The sequence below is a fragment of the Patella vulgata genome, chromosome 8 (genome assembly GCF_932274485.2).
Source record: "Patella vulgata chromosome 8, xgPatVulg1.2, whole genome shotgun sequence".
Lineage (NCBI taxonomy): Eukaryota > Metazoa > Mollusca > Gastropoda > Patellidae > Patella > Patella vulgata.
Window position 1 is genome coordinate 23765546 of NC_065886.2, and position 20012 is coordinate 23785557.

The 20012-nt window shown below is 35.7% G+C and overlaps 1 long non-coding RNA gene across 1 annotated transcript; it reads right to left on the reverse strand.

The window, feature by feature from the left end:
- Positions 1-2313: 2313 nt before the first annotated feature.
- LOC126830310 (uncharacterized) lies at positions 2314-5383 on the reverse strand. Its single transcript, XR_007683793.1, has 3 exons — positions 5353-5383; positions 4351-4425; positions 2314-2639 (listed from the first exon to the last, which is right to left on the reverse strand). It is a non-coding gene; the product is annotated as an uncharacterized LOC126830310 (long non-coding RNA).
- Between the last annotated feature and the right edge of the window lie 14629 nt (positions 5384-20012).

Genomic DNA, 20012 nt, shown 5'->3' on the forward strand with positions numbered 1-20012 from the left:
AGCATATAGCCTAGAGTGGGTCCTTGTCGAAATGGGACAATTTAGAATCTAATGAAATGCCTGAATTGTAAAGTTTTAAATTTGTATATAGGCAACCATCAACAAATTCAGTTTGAACTTCAAGAAATATTTTTTAGACGTTTTCACAAATATCAGAAGACGGCACAATTCATTTTTAACAACTAAAAATGATCGTTGAGCAATTACAGCAGCTGACCATACAGTTCCATATAGGACACAATCGATATAACGTTGAATATGGTATATTGATTTTTATGTTAATCTAGTAGTTGATATTAAAATTGATAGAAAATCAATGATAATTCAATATTGCATACGCATCACAAGGTCTGTCATTGAGTCAAGTGGCGTGGTTTCGATTTCCCGCTTATACGTGACAGGAGTGGGGTCGCCTGTCCAACCTCGTCTGTTTTCTGTGGGTCCTCCGGTTTCCCCCCACTGCTGAAGACCCTTACATGCATGCGAATTATTATAATGAAATATAATTGAACCATATTATGTTGACCTCGAAGGGAATTAGTTTGTGTCGAGTGGAAGTTAAACCCACCCCTTGTTATATAAATATGGTTAAGATTGGGTAATTATTAATGGGGATATTTCATAATAAAAACTGATTGTACGACGAAATGTATGCAGCTGTCTCAATTTTTTTGCAATGGGGTAATTAGAAAGGTTTAACAGACGTAATATATTTGAAACTGTGAAATCTTGTATTGCGATTTTAATTAAAACATTAAATAAAACTATAAACATTAAATAAAACAATAATTTAGGTTTTTATCGTCACCTTTAATACTTTAACAAGAAAGTTTACGAAGAAACATAGAGTCAAACATTACAAATGTGCAATGAAGTCTCTGTGGCGGCGCTAGATCTTGGTCACGGAGATTGAGGAGCACATCAGAGACTTTTGGCAAGCGTAAATTTCTGGTCCGTATCGCGTATCCGTATGGATTTTGCCTGTGGCGTCATCAATGTGTGTGTATTTCTCATACGTGATACGACACACGGATACGGCAGCACGTATCGAACAGCTTTCATACGGAACAGGTCCGTATAACATTGTCGTGTCTTTTTACCGTCTTTTTTGCTACTTTTAGACGCTGAAATGTTGTATCATAGCGTTTTTATGAATCTTTGTGTATTCTAGAACACGAAGGTTTATATTTGATGTGATTTTAACCATGATGGTTGATCTACGTGCTAAATTTAGGGAGGCGGAACCTTGCATATCTGAAAATGATTTTATTCTGTGGTAAAGGGGTATAAACTTTATGAAATGATACATTAGTGAAACCAAAAATTACAGTCGAGTCGAAGTCGAAGATTTTTAATAAGATTCGACATTAATTTTTTTTTAATAGCTCAGCGACTGTCGAGCGACTTCATTCCCTCCGTGAAATTGTAGACTATAATAGGCACTTGACTAGTACTGATGGTGATCTTGGTAGATATCTGCCATCATGCTGAAATAGAACTAAGTTGAGCCCAGTTACTCATACGTACGCGACGCAAAAATCTGCCAAAAATCTAAAACTACTTTGACGCAACGTATCACGTATACGATACGGATACGTGATACGGATAGGAAAATTCCTCTTGCCAAAAGTCTCTATTATCTCAGAAGTACGCAACGTAGGGTACTCTAATAAATGCTAAGATGCATTTGTGTCTGTTGACTGTGTTTCTCATCCAGTGTATATTACAGATTCTTAAATACTTTCCGCCTCTGCACACTATTTTGTTATGCATACCTACCATTCGTTTTCACCGACACCCATTAATTTATATTTGTTTTATTCAAATGTTGGACTATTAAACTTAGCAGTACTATAGGTAACACATATGGCAACCATGGCCTAAGGTGTCCAGACGGTTTATTTGGCTCTGGCTGAACGTATATTATAATCAATAATCTGAAGAGGCCTATGAAGGGCAGGCAGCTAACTTATGATTTGAAAAAGATAGAGAGAGAAAAATGGGGTTTAACGTCACTAGACACAAACTAGGTCATTTCGGGACTAACATATGGTTCTATTTTATTTCACTAATTCGCTTGTGCATAAGGGTCTTTAGCGGTGGGAGGAAGCCAGAGGAACCAGAGAAAACCCACGAGGTTGGACAGGTGACCCTACTCCTTGTCATGTACAACCGGGGAATCGAAACCACGCCAGCTGACTCAATGACAGGCCTGATGTATATCAGAATAAAGTAAAAGTGGTTGATTTTATTAGATGGAATTATTTTTTATTATTTTCCATATACATGTACATACATACTGATTTACTCTGATACAAATTTAATGTTGTAAGTTTTAAACATGAAATAATGCAAGAAAAAGAGTTATAGATAATGTGAGTTCAAAGATTATCCAGAAAGAGATCTAAGCAACAGTATGTTTAAAAGTTGGTTGTTCTGTCCAAATTGTCCAGATAATAGAAACGGGAGGATTCGTCTAATTCCACCTTCTCCTCGAGTCAATAATAGCAGAGTCATGGGATCAATTTGATTGACCCCCTGTTGCTGTTGTTGTCCGGAGATGCTCTGGTAGTAGCTAGGATTGTTTTGGCTGTTGGTTACAATACCTGGTCCGCCTGTTATTGTCGGAGGTAGTATAACTATAAAAATAAAATAATAAATTCAACCAAACTATATCGAAATGGTCTTTGAATTGGGGGTTAAGCACTAGATGTAACGTATTAGGAACAGTCACACGGAGTTTGGGGGCACATCCCCGGGCATCCATTTTAGGGAGACAGAGCACCCAATCAAATAATTTAATAAAATTATCACCGTACAAGTTGTCCTACTTAATTTGAATAAAAAGTTTATTTCGTCTCTATTGATATATTTAAAACGACCCTCCTTTTACATTTTTCAGTACTAGACCCTTTAGTTCGATCTTTGGGGACATACAACTAAGGAGTTGGCCCCGGGCCTCACCAATCTTCTGCACGTCACTGAGATACCCAGTTTACAAACTAATCCTGTTTTGAAAGTCTCAAAACATTTCACTGTTTGTGCTAAGAATTTAAATAGTAAACTTAGTATTTTTGACGATACTAATAAGAGACGGAATGTGGAGACATACTTTATTGACTGGTTCTTACCAGATTTAAATGCTTAATTTGCCCCCTTCCCATCGTGTTAATATATTCTAATAATATTTAAATAAATATATGTTTTTACACTTTTTACTTCGGCACTGTTTAAGGAGATTTTAAACCCTGTATATCTTTATTTTTCTATAATCGGTTTATTAGAGAATAAAATTGATATAAATGCTAATGGATGGTTAAGTTTACAGTAAAATTACATAATTGATCTATTGACATTTAATTAATCTCTTCACTTCTAATGTCAGATTATACTAGGAATACTATGTAAATTAATGAAAGGTTAAGTCTTATAGCCATATTTTATACTTGGTCCATGAACATTGATTTCATCTCATTATTCCTGTATTGGCTATTATCAAACTGTACAAGGAAGACTATGTAAATTAATGAAAGGTTAAGTCTTATAGCCATATTACATACTTGGTCCATGAACATTGATTTCATCTCATTATTCCTGTATTGGCTATTATCAAACTGCGCAAGGAAGACTATGTATTTAAAGTCATGTTATGTATTATATACTTTAAACCTTTCATTGTACGTTATCTAATATTATTTATAATCCATTGTCGTGGAAATCTTTTATTCTAAGAATAAGTATCGTATTTTCAAAAATTTTGTATACATTATTAATATCTTAAGACGCCTATAGAGGACAACCAACTAGCTTATATAAATTAATGTATGTCAAAATGAAGTAAAGTAGAGAATTTTTTACCTGGATGTATTTTTTATTTATTTATGCATTTATCTACCGTAAACAAGGAAGTACTTGTCCTTTATCTAGCGTTTTCCGAGGTTCTATCCGGATTATCGTCCTTATTGTTAAAATTGTTTGACATTCTAAATTATAACGTCAACTGGCAGACTATTGCCATTCAAGAGACGACCTCCGCCAAGATCGGTCGCGTTATTTCTGGTACCATGCGTCTTTCTTGTAAATATTGTTTTCATTTTGATTGAAACCTGCACCATTCAGGCTCGGGACTGTACATAGCAGTGGACGCTTACGGTTGGCCCCCGGATTCATTCACTTGATTTGATAATACGTTGTTTATTCTTGCAATGTCTATGTAGTTTGTCTTGTCCGCAGGTTTGTCTTGTCGGGTTTGTCTTAGTGCGGTCCCCCTGCACTTACTATTTAAATGGGGTTTTGATATGAAGATTTCTTATTATACCTTAAAGTTTTCTGTAATATAAAGTTTCTTACCCTGACTATAAACAGTTGCGACGAGAACCATAAATACACATAATATACTATGGGAAGACATTTTGAATTATAATCCTGCAAAAAAAATGATATTAAAGGAGCTAAATCGCTAATATTTGGGACCTACAAATTGACACAAATGGGTTGCAACGTATATAATAATGTGATATGATTCTAATTTCAAAACAGTTATGTTCGAGGAAATACGCCAAAAGTGTCAATCTCTAGCGTCTGGTTATTCCAGTCTACACCGATATTTATTGCGCATGCTCTCCAGATAAGAATATGGGATCACCGTTTGACAGGACTTGTGGAATGTGTCTAACATCGTTCTTCGAGTCGCTTGTTACAAATTGCACTGAAATGCATTATGGTACACGATTCATGTACCAATCGTAAAATGTTTATTTTGTCTTAAATATATTTATATCAGAAGCCCATCTTTTCTCGGTAAGATCACAACACCAATGTTGATTAAAATTGACCAATAATTCGCGTTTTCATTGTCGAAGGTTTTGGATGATATTGAGTTAGAGACTTAGCTACTTTAATTAATAATATATTAAAGACGGATATAAAGGAATAGCAGCAGACAAAACAGACAAAATTAAAGACAAAAAGATAACGGTGGAATTTACTACAGAAACACTATTAAAAAAATCTATAGAATACTATAATATTTTCCTTTTTAGCATAAATCTGTAGGAAAAATTATAGGATTTGCACTACGGGGCTTCCAGCAACATACTTTCTCTCCGTCAAAGATAACGATCCATTAACTTCATGTAAAGGAGTCGTTATAAGTCGCGAAAGTGCATCATAGATTTGTAAAACTTTTCACATCAACCAGTAGACTTAATCCTTTCTTAACAAAGTGGGGGCGCTTCTCTGTAGCTTGCACGTTTCACGAAAGGTGTCGAAACTCCTTGTATTTGTCAACGTCGCCGCAGTACCAAAATTACCTCACTTAGCTTAAAGTAATAAATGAATTAGAAGACTTACCTGATTGAGCTGTTTAATATGCTGTGATATTAGACAATGTTGTGAAGTTATCAGATCGCAAGCATTTATATACCCTGTATCTTGAGCAGGGGTTATATCCCGGTCAACAATCTTACACAAACAGGATGTCTGTCAAATCAAAAAAATGGCGTAAAAAGAAACTTTTTCCGCGTTTCAGTTCTGTAAAAAAGGTGACTATTCTTTATACTGTCATATTCTTTTGTTTAGTTTATATAATGATGAATACCGCATGGTGTTTTTAATTCTTGATGCATGTATTTTGTATTTTCACTTGGGAAACCTCAGTATTTATTACAAATTGTACGAGTCAGCAATGTATGGTTATGTTAATATGCCTGGATATTTTTATACTATAAAATATATCAGTATGAAGCTACATTTCACTAAATTCCATATTTTAGTTAGGCCTACTACTTATTCGTGGAGGGGGGGGGGGTGTCAAAAGTCCTTAGTTTGTGTCAAGTAAACACTTGATGATCTGCAATAGAGATGTTTTAAACAAATCCATATTTTCGTGACTGGGGGTTGTCATTTTCAAATTCTCTCCGTCGCCATAAAACACCCAAATAGCCTTGTGTAGATAACAATGCACCAAGAACAAATTGCAACAGAAATCATTTCTTTGGGAATTGTTCAGGTGTGGTCTTTAGTACTTCTATAATAAAAGCTGCCATTATCGGTCTTGGGGGAATTTGCATAATTAACATAAATCCAAGATGGCCGCCAGTGGACCAGAAAATCGCTGAAATCTGTGAATCGGTTGACTTTAGTGTAAAAAAATGAATTAACGACCCATACGAAATCGATACTCGCGAGTTAAATGCAAACATTTTTTACCTACGACCTTATTATGACGTCATTATCAAATTATATTGTAACTGTTGGAAACCACGAACCGGTGTACAATTTCTTTAAAAGAACACATCTTCACCCAAACTGAAACTGTACATCATCGTTCATCTATAGCTGGGAGACATGTCGGCTCAGTCAATAAGACGTTGGCTTGCTTGCCTGGGGGTTCAGTGTTTGGTCCCTGCGTTGGCCGAGATGGTTAAATTAATGGTCATAAGTTAGGCCCTATTAAGTACAACATGACCGTTTATTCAGTTTATTCAGTGCGAAACTGATTTAAGGCTTGGTATGTATATAAATATTGTGGTATAATTGTCAAGTTATTTGGAGATATTTATTCATGGAGGCGGGGGGGCACCCCACTTATCGCCCGTTCCTGGAGTAAGTCCACTGCAGAATCACCAAGCAGCCTTGACCCTCTGTCACCTTGCCTCCGGTACCAAGCGCTGACAGAACTGATATTCACGGTCTCGGGAATATATATATCTGGGGCATTCATTAAAAAGCCAATTCTCCATCCATTTTTTTCCATCCACTTCAATCGACGCAACCAGAATGTAGGAAAAACAACAGGAAATGATTATTTTACAAAATGATTGAATGACTTTTGCTTTTTTCAACCAATCAATAACTCTGTTATGAACACATTCCGTGACCTGATTTAAACCGTGAAATGCACGTACGATGAGATAATTGAGGGACGCTGCATGGGAAACCTTGATAAATTTGTGAAATGAAAAATACTTTTGAAATTGGGAAAAAAAGAAATCATGTCTATTTAGTATAAGTCAGTTATATACCTTGTTTTCTCGGTGAATCAACCCATACACCTTGAAAACAAGGTATATAACTATTACGTAGTTTTCTTTTAAATTATTTAAATTATTTAATATAGTATAGCTGCAGGCCTGGAAATAACGGATTAAGATGTACCTGACAAAATGTCAGGCACTAATGAAATAGTACCTGAAATTTTCAACTTCGTGCTGGACATAATAAATAATATCAATAAAAAGACAAATCAGTGCCGGACAAAATGACAGGCACCAGAGGAATTGTACCTGACAAAGCCTGAATATGTGCCGGACATTGTCAGTGACAGGTGCCTTATTATAGCTGACTTTTAAAGTTAATATATTATTATGTAAAATATTATTTTAATGAATATGAACAAATTAATTTTATAGTACTGACTGACTGTACATGGTTTATTGAGTTAATTGTATACTTTGGGGCTCGGTAACTGGAGGCCCCGGATTCGATCCTCAGCATTTTTCAGGGGTTGTTTCCCCTTTTCGCTGGTGCTGGACGGAGGGCCTGGCATGCGACAGGGTCTTGTCAATCAGATGATACGAAAAATCTGAGCCCGTTGTATACATTGGCGTGCACATAGCAAGAAACATCGACGGCTGGAATTCGGCCTGGTCTTCGTTAACCCGGTTGATACCAAACATAATGAATTCAATTTGAGGCTTTTTTCTATTTTCCATAAACATTAAATAATATTTGATAGTAAAGGTTTTTCATTTTACTACAAGTAGCACATTATTATGTACGGTATGCATGAAAGTCAGTAATGATATTCATCGCCTGTTTCACCGTGGACAAATTCTAGTTATATTAGACAACTTTACTTGTTTCTATCGTTACTTTGAGGGTTAAAGTTCTGGATTGAGCTCAATCGATTAAATTGGTGCTAAGAAAAAAAAGTGGTTTGATAAATACAATGACCATCTATATGGAGTACAATCATTGGTTTATTATACATATAGCGCTTCCTAATGTTATATCGTTGTCCAGCACAAAGTTGGAGCCACAGTGCTAAGTGAGTAAGACGCTGGCTCACTTGCTTGGAGATCGCGGGTTCGATCCATATGGTGATCTCCCTGTTTTCAGTGGTGTGGAACGGAGGACCCGACAAGGACAGCTGTCTAGTCGTCCGTAAAAGATCCACTGGTAGTTGGAATTCGATGTAAGAGTAGGCCGTAGCGCCGCTGTCTGGGCAAAATTTCCCTTATAGCACACTGCATGGCGTATGCTCGTCTTCATTATCCCAGTCGGAGAAGAACAGTAGGACGTTAAACCCCATTTCATTTCATATGTACAAAATGAGTTTTCATATAACACCATCGAATAGTAAGTGCAGGAGAACCGCACCCCACACATACAAAAGCCCATAAGACAAACCCACTGACAAGACACACACACGCCACACAATAAGCACCCCCCCCACCCCAAATATATAATATTATATCAAATCCAGTGAACGCTAAACACAATAAAAACAATAAGGGCGATAACCTGGTTAGAATTTTAAAAAAAAAACCTATATGGTTATAATTAACAATTTAGGGATAAATTATCCAACATAATGAAATTGTATGAAGCTACTGTGTAACACTATCTTAGTGATAACAGATATCAGTTTCGTACATATAGGATTTATTTACATCGGATCAGAATATCAAATAGTTACATAGATACAACATGAACTAAACTACGTCGGAAACTAGACTTCTACAGGAACACATATAACAATATTAAATCCACCATTCCGCCCCTCTGCCAAGGCAGCGGCTGAACTCGGTCGAATCCATATGTCGGTCTCTCCGTCTCTCTCTGCTCTGTCTAGTCATCTTTAGTTGTCTTCTTTAACTGATATGAACTATTGCTACATGTGTTAACCACGCTAACATTTCGTATTTATTGTGGAAGGGAATTTATTGGCATATTATCTAGAATCGATATGTAATCGAATTAAATAACACCTTGCATTTATGTGTACGTATTGCTATAAATTCATTAGTTGTCCGATGATTTGATTTTATACACTGTCGTTTTCAAATGGCGTGTATGTACTACGTCAAAATTTAGTTCGTTTTCGTATTTCATATATATTATAATACATGTACATATATTATCGTATTTTAATACACTTCAACATTGATTAAGAAATAGCAGACTTCACAATATAGTGATCTAGTTGTAAAATAATACCTGTTAAAGCAATACTAATATTTTGTCGTTTCAATTTCAATTATCGTTTTAGTTATATTCGTATTCTTGAGTTTATGTTCATAACATTTTAATGTATATAGTTACTAATTTATTGTTGGGAGAGGTAACTTTCTGTAAGGTTGTACCTAAACCTTTGTCTGTTTAATGTGCAATAATATATGTTCATCATTATCTATCTATACTAATATTTGTGACTGTCGTTTGTCTGTCTGTTCGGGGTTGGCGGCTACACTAGGTCTGCCCCGAGTCTGAAATTTGGAGTATAAGGGTAGCTCGGACCGGGGAGTAACAGGCCAGGTGGCGTTAGTCTACCACTTCCGGTTTCGGAGTTATGACCCCCGAGCGAAGCCGGTCTGTTCGGGGTTGACGGCTACACTAGGTCTGCCCAGAGTCTGAAATTTGGGGTATAGGGGAGTAACATAGGCCAGGTGGCGTTAGTCTACCACTTCCGGTTTCGGAGTTATGACCCCCGAGCGAAGCCGGGTATCCTGCTAGTGCATCCATAAAATCATTGATCGATAGTGATATTGCAAGTTTTCGTAAATACCTAAGCAGTCTTGAGGTAAAAGATTCCGACCTATAGAATTAAACGAATTTATCAACAATTTTATAATTCTATTAAATGCAAACACAAATTAACTTTACGTCTTTCAGAAAGATTAGTAAGTGTCGATAAGTCCATTGTTCCAAATAACGTTATCACATGTCGACTAGCAAATCCCTTATCGATGAACGCAGGTATAAGAAAAAGAGAGAGACAGCGGAACAAGCTTCATAAATGGACCAACCTCAAACAACAGACCCTTATTTAAGCAAAAGCGGGAATTCAGTTATGAGAGAAGATCCAAATTAACTTGCTAAGATAAAATTGATAACTTAATAAATGTAGATAATACTGATGAATGAAAATAGTGGACTGTAATTTCAAAACGTGTTTATTTTAATAAAGGGAACTCTGAATACAAACTAGCAACGCTCAAATCCAATGCTATAACGAAAATATTGAACGCATAAATTTCATGAACAATTATGTTATATCCCACTCATCCCCAAAAACAGCCTTCTGGTGTACTTCCTTTTGTTACAGACTACAATCTGACTAAAAAAAAAACAAACCACCCTTTAAAAGAAAATACTCTAATGATCCTGTAAATATCAATATTATTTTGACACATTCAGTAAACCTGGATTTAAACCTATTAATAGAAAATTGCATATTCCCAAACAGTTGAAAAGATGCTAATATAGTTCTGGTATATACGATATTCAAAAATGTTCTTATTATTGGCCTTGTTTTTAGCACGAAAGTTTTCTACATAAACTAAATTCAATAGTTAGAAATAGAACATTAAATTAATTAAAAGAATCGAAAGCAAAATCTTAATGTTTTTATACGCCCACATTTTCATGTGGACGTATATTGTCGTCGCCCCTGTCCGTCCGTCCGTTCCTTTCGATATTCGCGCATATCGGACGGTAACGTCATGAATTATGGCCCCTTATTGTACGAAAAATCGCGTTTTTAGCTTGTGGACCCTATAGAGGTCATAATTTTTATCCGATTTAAAAAAAACCGTTTTATTATATCACCGTTAAAATCTAAGGGCGGCTGAGTTGGAATTTCGTGAACATCGGCCTAAAACTGACAGACAAAATGGCCGCCGTTCGTTCTCAAATAGCGTAAAAATATGGTATATCAAGGTTGTGGATCCTATAGAGGTCACAATTTTTATCCGATTTTGTTGAAACTTGAAATGTAAGTTTATAACCCAAAGATCTCGGCCCCTTTCAATATTCGTGCACATCGGACCGTAACTTACTGACAGATAAAATGGCCGCCCTTCGTTCTCAAATAGCGTAAAAATATGGTATATCAAGGTTGTGGACCCTATAGAGGTCACAATTTTTATCCGATTTTGTTGAAACTTAAAATTTGAGTTTATAACCCAAAGATCTCGGTTCCTTTCGATATTCGCGCATATCGGACCGTAACTTCCTGAATTATGGCTCCTGATTGTACGAAAAATCGCGTTTTTAGCTTGTGGACCATATAGAGATCATAATTTTTATCCGATTTAAAAAACGTATTATTATATCACCGTTACACCCTAAGGACGGCCGAGTTAGAATTTCGTGAAAATCCGCCCAAAACTTACAGACAAAATGGACGCCTCTCGTTCTCAAATTGCGTAAAAATATGTTATATCAAGGTTGTGGACCCTATAGAGGTCACAATTTTTATCCGATTTTGTTGAAACTTGAAATGTAAGTTTATAACCCAAAGATCTCGGCCCCTTTCAATATTCGTGCACATCGGACCGTAACTTACTGACAGATAAAATGGCCGCCCTTCGTTCTCAAATAGCGTAAAAATATGGTATATCAAGGTTGTGGACCCTATAGAGGTCACAATTTTTATCCGATTTTGTTGAAACTTGAAATTTGAGTTTATAACCCAAAGATCTCGGTTCCTTTCGATATTCGCGCATATCGGACCGTAACTTCCTGAATTATGGCTCCTGATTGTACGAAAAATCGCGTTTTTAGCTTGTGGACCCTATAGAGATCATAATTTTTATCCGATTTAAAAAACGTATTATTATATCACCGTTACACCCTAAGGACGGCCGAGTTAGAATTTCGTGAAAATCCGCCCAAAACTTACAGACAAAATGGACGCCTCTCGTTCTCAAATTGCGTAAAAATATGGTATATCAAGGTTGTGGACCCTATAGAGGTCACAATTTTTATCCGATTTTGTTGAAACTTGAAATGTAAGTTTATAACCCAAAGATCTCGGCCCCTTTCAATATTCGTGCACATCGGACCGTAACTTACTGACAGATAAAATGGCCGCCCTTCGTTCTCAAATAGCGTAAAAATATGGTATATCAAGGTTGTGGACCCTATATAGGTCACAATTTTTATCCGATTTTGTTGAAACTTGAAATTTGAGTTTATAACCCAAAGATCTCGGTTCCTTTCGATATTCGCGCATATCGGACCGTAACTTCCTGAATTATGGCTCCTGATTGTACGAAAAATCGCGTTTTTAGCTTGTGGACCCTATAGAGATCATAATTTTTATCCGATTTAAAGAACGTATTATTATATCACCGTTACACCCTAAGGACGGCTGAGTTAGAATTTCGTGAAAATGATATTGTAAATTACACTGAATTTTATATATCAATGGCAGCTGTTCTCGTTTTTGATAATGCATAGTCCAAAAGCATACAGAACATGTTAAATCGAGATACTGAAACACTATTTCAATGGTCACAAATATAGATAGTAGATTTTAATCCACCCGAAGCTGTACCGTAAGTTTAATCCGCCAGAAGCTGTACCGTAAGTCTAATGTTTTCAGTAAAAATATCCCTAAACAACTCAGATACAAATGATGAAGTAACTCATAAACATTTGGTAAATGTAGGTTACCTTATGTCCAAAATATGAAAACCGATAATTCGATCTTTTTCTATGAAACTCTCTACACCAACATTAATAACAAACTAATTACTCTGCGCCCATAATTTAATATTGTAAAAAATAACATCCGATTTAAAGGTTCAAACCTATGGATGTCTCTGCCATCTTTTATTTAACTGACCACTAACTTCGGTTATTTCAAGATACAACTTTATAAATATCTTACTGTCAAAAAAAAATACTGGTTATTTACATTTTGTAAGTTGTGAGTTTTATGTATATCTCTATTTTTGGTGCTGTCATCTGTTGTATTCTAATTTTATCCTTATTATTTTATACTCATTGTGCATCTTTCTCTTTTTATTTGCTGTGCTATCATCTTTTGTATTATACTTTTCACGAAGGGAAGGGTGGTATACAAAAGCCTCTGTAACCCAATCCTTTACTTTTCTCAAATAGAGTTAATATAATTTGGGCAACGTCATTTAATGATCATTGTTTATGGAAGAATTTTACATAAAGTAGCAATGCTAGTTATTTTATCCATGTGTGGTATGTAAATAAATCCTCGACTTAGTATGTAATAATATATTGTTTAAATCAATAAAACAGTAAAGCTGCGAAATTAAATGATTATATATACGATATTGACATATTAACTATTCTCAGAAATGATTCACTGAAAATACAGATTCTTCTATTGCACAGACAATAGTGACATTTACAATACGCACTCTGACCGATAAAACCTGACTGTACTTTGTACTATGGTTGCTTTGGAATTGTTTAAATACAAGAAGCCTTTGATCTGGAAACGGCATAACTTAATTGTATCATTATGACGATTGAAGGCAGTGACCCATTTTGGTTAACCCAAAACATGAAAATTAATGGTTGTGTGGAATGTATAAAACTTCTTTTTATTAAAAAAATACACGCCGAGAATAACATAATACCTTATTATCCCAAAGGAAATTTGTTTTACACAGTAAAAGTCAGCACATATACAGGTATAAATAATAAATTATTAAGTTATAATAAATCATGTAATGTCAATAAAGAGAAAGGTAATATAGGCCCAACCTGTTCCTCAATCCTTTTCTGAAAAAAAAATATAGTTTATAAACAAATATCTACATAGTTATAAAATTAAAATTATAATCTCCAACAGATTACCCTATATAAAGCAGATTTTATAGATTAATGAATATACAGTTATCATCAAACATGTAATTTCTATAAAGTCATAGAATTAAAAATAGCCTATATACAACAGGTTGTAGGCCCATAGATTTATGAAAATTTCAATGCACATAATATAATTCATTTTTAATAAATGAAATGAATGAATAGCTTGCTATTATAATATTTTGTTGTGAGACGTTATGTGAGAGGCTTCATCAGAGGCGTGCCGGGGGGATAAGCAGGATAAGCCGTGTTGCAAAAACAACAGAAACAGGGAATGGTTGATAACACTCCATTCTGGTGAGATGTCCAACTAGGGTATAGGGATGTGTTTGGCTATGTGCCGTCTGTCCCGAAACAGTGCCCTCTCGATGTACGTAATAATCTTGGATAAAAACGACAGATTGGAAACCGGCCTGTAATTTTAAAGAATATTTGAATCGAGGGATGGCTTCTTAAGTGAAGGTTTTACCTCTGCTGAGTTGAAGAGTGCTGGAAAAGTAGCAGTCACAAGGCTCGTATTGATAATGCTGGTGATGGTTGGCAGTAGAATGTCCAGATATGTTAGACAAACTCTAGTCGGAATTGGATCAAGCTCGCGTGATGTTGGTTTTGAGGATTGCACAAGTTTCTAAATTTCATCATCGCTAAAAGGTGTAAAAGCTCCCAGTAAAGTACCTAAATAACCAGAGCCAGTGCGCAAATTAGTCGTAAACTGGCGTGAAGTGTGCGTAAACCCGTCGTGACTGCGTGCCATGTCGGAACGAGAATTTTGAAATTTTCAAAATTTTGGTCACGACAAAATTTAGCGACCGGGTCGTGAACTATGCGCAAACTGTTCGTGAACTCGTCGGGACGATGCGGGAGGATGTGTGCCAGTGCGTGGCAGTGCGCGCCATGCCACGACTGCCACGAATAGTTCACGACTAGTTCACGAATATGGCGTGCCCAAGTCGTCACGACACCGTCCGAATTGCGCAAACTCGTCGTTCCAATGCGGGAAGTGCGTAAACAATGCGCAAACTATGCGTGAACTCGTCGTGCCAGTTCGTGTCAATGTGGACACTGATGGGCACGCATTCGTGAACTCGTCATGAACTATGCGTGAACTAGTCGTGAACAGTGCGTGGACTAGTCGTGAAAAGTGCGGGAGCCTCCCAGTTCGTGTCCCAAAATGACACGACTTGCCACGACAAAATCGTGACCAAAAGTCGTGCAAGTGTCAGCCTGGCTTAAGACTAGAGTCATCGTGTTGATTTATCGACTGTTGAATTATGGCAATCTTATCATGCAAAAAGTTACTAAATTTGGTTGTAAGTTGATCCAAATCTTCAGAAGGATTTTTTAGCAGTTCGGAGTCAGTCATATCTTTATTAAAATCCAACACAGATTCCTTTGATATCCCTACAGGTAACAAGTCGGGTGCTCCTACAGGTTTTTCAAAATCAAGAGATGAAAATATCCAGAAATGATCGGACATCTGATTGTCTAACCACATCACAAGATTTTACTATTTTCTCAAAAGAACGGGTTACACTCCAATCAAGAATATTATGTCGTCTTTTACAACTTTCAACATGTTGAGTGAGATTATGAATAGATAATAAATTCACTATCTTCTTCACTCCGGGTTTGTCTGGGCAAATCAAAATGAACATTAAAGTCTCCAAGGAGAATATAAGCTGACCACGTTTAACACAAACAATTCCTAATCACTGGGAAAATTCGTGATAGAGTCAGACACGGAACATGATGGAGATCTATAAACACCAACAAATCTTAAGAGTCCGAGGCACATCGGTTACTAGAAATTCTAGATTCAAAAGACGTGTAAACCTGAAGTTGTGATGCAACCACTACAAGTTTAATATAGCTTTTGTAAATGATGACAATGCCACCACCAGTACCTTGTAATCTATTTAATCTAGGATAGCTTTTTGAGGAGTAGCCATTTGGGGTTAGTTCATTTAGTTCCGAGTCAACTCCAGTCTCCTTTATCCATGATTCAGTAATTAACACAATGTCAAGTTTATATGCAACAATTTCGTCTGATATTGAAAAAAAATTATTTCTAGCAGATCTTGCATTCCAACGTGATAGTTTAATATCAGAGTGTTTAGGTTGTGAAATGAGGTTATTGGGACAAGTGACTCTTTTGAATTGATCATTTTTAACTAAATTGTCACCAACTGTGTTGACATCAGAACGTTTTTGCTTTCTAACTCCAACTCTTTTATCCCCTCTTGTTGGTTTTGAGTTAGAAATACCAATTTGTCGAAAAGTAGTCACTTCAGATTGATCTAGTTTAATGACATCTTTTGTTAATGAGTTTATGTTCAATAGCTCATCTACTGTAGTGATTAATCTGGTTAGTGGAAATCACTAGAGCTTGGGCGTTAAATATGAGTTCACTTTTCAGAATTATCCAGAAGCAAAATATAAATATCATCCAAAATAGCATAGTAATCCATTTGTTCTCATTCACAAAACTAAATCCTGAGTCAGAAAGACTTTGGAAACAAACTAGTACAAATAATATATTTTAAAAATTTGTAAAACTTGTAAATATTAGGCAACACAAATAAAATAAGTTGTTTCTCGGGCACCGCCCGCACGCAAAATTGGTTGCGCGTGCGGCCTATTTATTAGTCTTGATGAAAAAAAAAAATATGTAACGCCCGCCCGAACATCGATAAGCAAGTCATAAAAAAAATATGCCGCATGTATCTACATGCCCCATACGTGAATATCCATTCAAATGTATTAAACTGATTCAGATGTAAACGCTCATTTACGGGTCTTTTTTATTGATATCGAAAGAACCTCCATTTTTGTATCACGTGATTATAATTACCTCCCCTTGTGAACTGGAATTTGAATCGTGTTAAACACCGAAAGTCATTGACAACAATGCAATGTATTTCAATCATTCGATCTTAATCGGCTCATTATTGCCGGCTTCAGTCGGTCCATGTTTAAAAAAATCCTACTTATAAAACAATGAATCGTAGAACAGGTTAATTAGTATAACTTGTGGCTACGAATACGATACGATGATAGTCACCATACCTTAGTCAGAATCTGGGTCATTAGCACATTTAACGGTAGTTTTGATAATCCGGAAAATAATAATTGGATTACACATTTGATGGTTTTACTGACGAGTTGTTAGTTAAATTTAAATAGTCATTCGATATAAACCCCAGATAGAACACCGAATATCCTGAGAAACACACCGAATAACCTGAGAAACAGTCATATCCCGATGACACGTGACATTGGTTGGAATTAGGTCAATCATTATAAACCAGCGATACTAGATTTAGATCGAAGTGTCGTTTACCGTGATGATGATGATACACATGCTGACAGAGGCTTACTCTTTAAAATATTGTCGTTATTATGGACGGCTATTAATAGTCGTACGGAATTTTATTTTAAACCAATTTCAATTATGGTTGTCACTATTACCATTAGTAAGCTACATTACGTGAATTAAATATGGAAAATTATTTTCCTTTCAGTCAGTGTTCAGTGTTTGAGTAGACTTGATTTTTGGGTTTATGTTCTAAGTATGTATAATATATAACTGAAAGCAAAACCGTAGACAAGTAATGACTTTCTTATTAAAAAAAAAAAAAAAAATACAAGGCCGCCCTCCCGCCCCAACAATTTTCAACAATAGGCAAATTTTATTTTGCACCATCCTCTAGCCAGAAATGAGATAAAAAAAAAAATAAACCGCCCTCCCCCCCCCCCCCCCCACAGTTTCAGCTGTCAGTTGCCCGAGAAACAAGACATTTATTTTGTGTAGCCTTAGCAAAAACTGAAGGGCAAAAAACTTTGTGTGCTTAACCGCTCACTAATATGTACGTACATGCACCATAATATAATCGTCCTTGTTCGTTGACGTTAATCCTCTGTGGGACAGGAAACTACGTCACTTCCGGTATTAATAAAAAATTAATTTCTCGCTTACAATTTTTTTTTGCATATGTTACAGGGGGGATTATTTCTAAATACATATTTATTATTTATGGAACCCTTGTTGAAAATCGTTGGTCTTCCCCTTTAACGCTGCTGGTGATCGATGTATTGTATGGCTGGTATCCAATTTACTCTACGTTTGGTTTCGATTTAAAAAAAGTTTGCAGTTTCCAACCATTTATGATCATAGGTCCGCATTTAGTCCCGAATTAAAATTGTCAGGGGCGGACTGGGTAGCTCTGTGCCCTCGGACCAACTGGTTTCGTTGGGCCCCCATCACGGTGAACAATAAGTGACATGATGAGAAAACGAATCTAGTTGGATTCACTATTCCTGCACCCTACTCACATATATTACTGTTCTCCTCAGATTGAGGTCATTTTTTTTCAGTGGATATGAAGATGAATTTTAGTAACTGTACTTGTTTATCATTAGAACAACTTGCCCTGGACCAAACAAAAAGTCTCTGATTTTGGCACAAATTTCTGGAGAAACAGACGGAGGCTCATAATTTGGGAGTGTGTGCGACGGATAATGGCCAGAATATGCCCGTTTTTAATGTTGACATTTTAAGCCAGGGGATCCATTATTTCCACTGATGACTTACAGATTTGATTCCAAAGTAGGATTAATATTTCCATAATATTAAAAATGCTTGCTTTGTTTTACTCTGGCTCGTTTAGTTCTTGGATGTTAACATCTTCAGGACTTTATCATAATCCCTCAACCAAGTGTCAATGTATGGTATGCCATGGCTCAGATATAAGTCAAATCCATTCTAGCATGTGCCCTAAGTTTGGTCTGCCTACCTTCTACCCGGAGCAGTTCGGCATATTGTCAAAATAATTAGAGAGACGCAGGATTGGGTTAACCAATATCGCGTCGATGACTTCACCAAAATGACGTTCTGTCGCTTCCACTTCATTAACGCTTTTTGTTTACGTGTACCACTAATTTGTACACCTGGATCATATTATGTCTCCAAATCCAGATTTCCTACTACATCAAGGCTGCGCCCATTTACTTGGCAATATGTAATTATTTTTGGGCCCATTCATTTTCTATTTCAACTGATGTCTGACAACCATCTGGATCTAATCTGGATCTGTTAAAATCTGATAGACATTGGTAAAGTAAAAATATTGTCCATCATGTGTAACATAGGATCACAGGATCTAATGATAAGGATGAATGTTGATTTGACTTCTTTATTTCACCATTGTAAAACACTAGTTGAATTAATTTCTTTCTCTGACGTCTTCAAAACATCATACAAAGCAAGCGTATTATGAAATGGAAATGCACTGAAAAGTGACACAACCTATTAAATTACTTTACATGCACGATTAATAGTAAATATAAAATACCGTACTGCTAAATGTATTTTGTATGAGGTTTACATATTATAATTGTTTTTTTTGTAGTATATTTATTAAATAAGGAGATGAATCAGTATAAGCGCTTGGCTTGATTTTAACAATGTATGTATTGATTTAAACAATATTTATTCAAATATTCATTATCTATCTTATTTGAATAAAACAATATTTAAATGCATATAAATAATTACACATAAGCCATACAATTTTATATAATATATATATATAAATAATAATAATATATGGCAATAGATTATAAACAACAGGCCAAAGGAATTTTTTTTTTATATAATAGCATGAGGTCTTCTTCTGGGTGTAATCTCACAAAAATACCCAGAGATCAGCGGGCTTTCAATATTATCTTACTGTATAGTAAGTAATGAAACAATAAGGGAACGCATTTCCAGGTAGAATATTAATTCGGGTACTAATAGATTACTGAACAAAATAATTTTATAACTTGACCTGGTTTAAATTCTATTGAAACATGAAGAAATACGATTAAAAACCTGACCTAGATGGAGTGAAAATGCATCTTTAATTCTTTTGAAAGAATTAATTTTATATATTGTGATTGTGAGAAAGGATTTAAGTAACCAAAAACTGATAAAAATAGCTAGCACAAACTGTTTCAAAACCAATACGTATACATTTTCAAATTTGATATCCTCTCACTGCTAAAGGCCCTACGCACAAGTGAATTATTAAAATAAAATTGAACCATAATATCATATTATTTTAGTCCCGAAATCACCTGGTTTGTGTCGAGTGGATGTTATACCCATG